Consider the following 4,537-nt stretch of genomic DNA (forward strand, 5'->3'; position numbering starts at 1 on the left):
TTCCACTCGTCCCCATGGTGCATTCTTGCTAAGTGGTATGCTCCTTTTAAGTCCAGACAGGTGTATATCACAGCCTTTTTTACCAGCTCCAACAGGACGTTGATCAGGGGTAACGGATACCTGTCCTTGACCGTGATGGCGTTCAACGATCTAAAGTCCACACAAGCGCGGATCCCTCCATTAGCCATGGGTATGAAAAACAAAGGGGAAGCTGCAGGTGACTTGGAGTTGTGTATAAATCTCAACTCCAGATACTTGTCCAAGTATGCACGGAGATGGGTATTCAAGGGTTCAGTCAGTGCGTACACCCTCCCCGATGGTATGACGGCTCCGGGTACTAAGTTGATCTGGCAGTCGTAGGGCTGATGTGGTGGAAGCACTTCTGCCTTTATTTTGTTGATCACCTCTGCATCTTGTTTGTAGTCATCTGGTAACCTTACACTATGTTCTACTGCGGTGGCGATGTGATGTCACAGTGCTAATGCTCTAGCCGGGCTATTACAAGGTTGGGTACAATGATTTAAGCAATAATCTGAGGTAAACAGAAGGGTTTTCTCCACCCAATTTACCTGAGGGTTATGTAGTCTCAGCCAAGGTAGTCCGAGGATCACTCCGTATTGGGGGGCTTGAATGACGTTAAAGACCAGGCTCTCCAAGTGGTCAGCTCCATGCAAGACGTTCAGAGCACTGCTTTGAAAACGGATGGGTCCGGAGTCAGGACGTCTTCCATCCACCGCAAAAAACGCCTCTAATGTTTCTTTCTCCTGTAGAGAGATTTCAAAGGTCAGCGCCTACTCTTGGTCCATGAAACAACCTGTTGCGCCGGAATCTAACATAGCCTAAATGAGGCAACATTCTTCCAGTACCAGCAAGTATATTTCTCACTAACTGTGTCGCCTTCCAATGAAGGGATGTATTCTGGCCTTGAAGAAATCCCTTTGTCCTTCTTCAAGCTCTTTCGTTTTCCCTTCGGTGGTCCAGATGTAACTGTAGATACCTTTTTATAGTCTGTCCAAGGATACTTCGGTCTCAAGGTGCATTCTTTAATGAACTGCCACTTTCCTCCTGCAAGAAATGCACAGCCCTTTCTTTCGTCGGTAGTCTCTTTCTTCGGTGGTGAGGTAAGAATGAACCGTTCCGATCTCCATAGGTTCTGGCTCAGTTGCGTGGCTGCTATCAGATGTCCGAGATGGATCAAAACGGTGGTGTATCTCACCTTCTTCTTGTGCTCACTCTTTCGCTCTCTAAGACGATGGTCCAACCGTAATCACATGAAGCAGGTTGCGGATCGATCTGGGCCAAGATGTCTTTCATTTCCTCCCTTAGTCCTTGGTGGAAAATAGCCGCTTGTTTGGCCTCAGGCCATTCTGTTTCTGTAACCAATCTTTGAGAATCGTTCAGATAGGAGATGAGGTCCCAGTTCCCTTGCTTCAGCTCCAATAAATCTCGGTCTGCTGATAGAGTGACTGACTGCTCTGCGATTGACTGTTCTCTCAAATTCCTTAATAAATGAATCCCAATCGTGTATTAAGTAGGCCTGGGTGAAAATTTTGTTCCGTTCGCGGAAATTGCGATAATTTGACATTTTCGCGTTCCGCGGAGAGCGCGAAAATGTCAAAAATTCCGGTTTCCGCAGCTTGGCGATAATTTATTTCTTGCTCGCGCTGTAAAATAATACATTCTCGCGGGCGCGATCGCCTTACCTGAATCCCTGCGTTCGCCGACAAGTTTTCTTGATCCGGTCGCGTTCTCCATGAGATGTTGTATTGTTTTTAGCCATTTGCGTTGTCTCGCGACAGTTCGTGCCCGCAGTGACGTCATGCGTCGCGCGATCACGTCTTTCTTCTCGCGATCATGCACCGCAAGACAACTCAAAACAAGATGGCCGCGCCCGCAAGCAACCACATGGGTAAGTTGGCGACCCGCAACCATGCAGAAACACCATGAAACCTCCGCATCTTCGCGATATTTCCGCTTGTTTGCGATAATTTTAAACATTTGCGCGATAATTTGCGAAAGTTAATTTTGCAAATTCCGCCCACCCCTAGTATTAAGGGATCGTCCCTTGTTAGGTTTCGCACCTAGCGTTGCACTGTGCAGCAGTGCTCGCGCAGCACGAGACATTTAGTAGGTGAAAAACAGGGATTTAGTACTGACCTAGGAATCGCACAAGCGTGTGCGATTCCTTTTGTGCTACCCCATTGGCCTTTGCATGCATCTTTTTTATAAAAGACTGCAGGCAATTGGCCAAAGGTGGGCGCATTGCTCCGCCCATGGCCTATTGGTGTCTATTACGTGATTGGTGCGTGTACTAGACACCAATAGGCCATGTGGTTTCAATTATCGTGCCCAGACACAGGCGCGATAATTGAAAGCACATGACTCACAGTGGCACGAGCGGGCTTCTTTTTGGATTATTCCATGCGTTGTTAGTAACAGGTCTTTGTATTACTACTCAGTTTAACAGCACTGTTGCCGCGGAAGGATAGACTAGTTTTATTGGAGTCGAACTCGGGAACAACTGATTACAGCAGACATCAGCAACGAGCGTTTAGCTCACTGCTGCACCTTTCTGAAAAGCAGCAATCCCCTCCTACCTCCGGGCTGGGCGTTAGGAGGCGCGGTACCCGCTGACCTGATGCTTACCTCTGGGATGTTGTCACTCGTCAGGAAGTAGGTCACGTGACTGGATTCATTGCTCGAGCCTGTCAGCTCCCGCAGGGTGTCACCCTGGGCCTTGGCCCAGTGCAGGGGGTTTCCTTGTCCTTCTTTGTCTGTTCCATCGGTGCTATGCGGTCTCTTCAGCGCTTCCTGCTCTAGCACCTCTTTTATTGCAGCACACAGCTGTCCCTCCTCTCCGGGCTCCTTTTCACCCCCCTCCTCTCTGCTCGGATGCCTCTGCTCTCCTAACCCGAGTGTCCGCTCCTGCTCTTCTTCTGTCCCGAGATATTTGGTCTGCAGCACGCGCCTCTCCGACTCCGGGTACAGGAGCCTCTTCGTCTCTAAGCCCTGTGGTGCCAGAATCATGCCCTCCTGCTGCGCCTGCCCTTTTACCCTTGAGCCCTGCTGCACATGTTTGCCAGTACCATGCTGCAGCTCCCCATCCATCTCTAAGTCCTGCTGCATCTGTTCTACAGTGCCCCGCTGCACCTGCCCCTTCACCCTTGAACCCTGCAGCACCTGTTCTCCTCCCTCCTGCTGTAGCTGCCCCTCCACCCTTGAACCCTGCAGCACCTGTTCTCCTCCCTCCTGCTGCAGCTGCCCCTTCACCCTTGAACCCTGCAGCACCTGTTCTCTTTCTTCCTGCTACCCCTCCACCCTTGAGCCGTGCTGCACCTGTTCTCCTCCCTCCTGCTGTAGATGCCCCTCCACCCTTGAACCCTGCAGCACCTGTTCTCCCTCCTGCTGCCTCTCCACCCTTGAGCCATGCTTCACCTGTTCTACTCCCTCCTGCTGGAGGTGCCCCTCCACCCTAGAGCCGTGCTGTACTTGTTCTCTTTCCTCCAGCTGCAGAAGCCCCTCCACCCTTGAGATGTGCTGCTCCTGTTCTGCCCCCTTCCTGCTGCAGCTGCCCCTCCACCCTTGAACCCTGCAGCACCTATTATCCTACCTCATGCTGCCCCTCCACCCTTGAGCCGTGCTGCACCTGTTCTCTTTCCTCCGGCTGCAGCAGCCCCTCCACCCTTGAGCTGTATTGCACCTGTTCTGCTGCGTCCTGTTGCAGCTGTCCCTCCATTCTTGAGCTGTGCTGCACTTGTTCTGCTCCCTCCTGCTGCAGCAGTCCCTCCACCCTTGAGCTGTGCTGCACCTGTTCTACTTCCTACTGCTGGAGGTGCCTCTCCACCCTTGAGCTGTGCTGCACATGTTCTACTCCCTCCTGCTGCAGCTGCCCTTCCACCCGTGAGCTGTGCTGCACCTGTGCTACTCCCTGCTGCTGCAGCTGCCCCTCCACCCCTGAACCCTGTAGCACCTGCTGTCCTCCCTCCTTCTCCCCCTCCACCCTTGAGCCGTGCTGCACCTGTTCTCCTGACCAGTGGTCCCGCTGCCCCGTCTTCCCCTCTTGCCCCTTGCTGAGGGACAGTCTTCCCTCATCCCCTTGCCCCTCTCCCCTCCCTAGCTGCAGCTGTAAATCGCCCATACCCCCAGCTGACGCACACCCGGCTCAGCTTCTTCTGCGGCAGGGGCCCGCTCCTCCATGGCCCCCTGGCACAGACCCTGGAGCAGGGCACCGCTCCCTCTGCCTGCTCATCTCCAGGCGACGCCATGAGCAGGTCTCGCCGCCAGTTATTTCCTGCCCAAAGATGACATACAACCCCCAGGGCTGCGCTTCCTTCCTTCCTCCCGCCTCGGCTGCCTCCGTCTTCGGGTTCTTCCGCTGCAAGGACATATGGGGGTTCTCAGGGCATACCTCATTTGGCATTCTGAGCATTCTTTGAGAGTACTTTAACACTGCATTTGGACAGACTACAAGCTTTCTGCATGATTTTGTGAGGCGACGCCATGAGCAGGTCTCGCCGCCAGTTATTTCCTGCCCAAA

At 52.9% G+C, this 4,537-nt stretch overlaps 1 pseudogene; it reads right to left on the reverse strand.

Annotated features, from left to right (window-relative positions):
- Positions 1-2,556: 2,556 nt before the first annotated feature.
- LOC146802569 (uncharacterized) lies at positions 2,557-4,197 on the reverse strand (annotated as a pseudogene).
- Positions 4,198-4,537: the final 340 nt, after the last annotated feature.

The sequence above is a fragment of the Triturus cristatus genome, chromosome 8 (assembly GCF_964204655.1).
Source record: "Triturus cristatus chromosome 8, aTriCri1.1, whole genome shotgun sequence".
Lineage (NCBI taxonomy): Eukaryota > Metazoa > Chordata > Amphibia > Caudata > Salamandridae > Triturus > Triturus cristatus.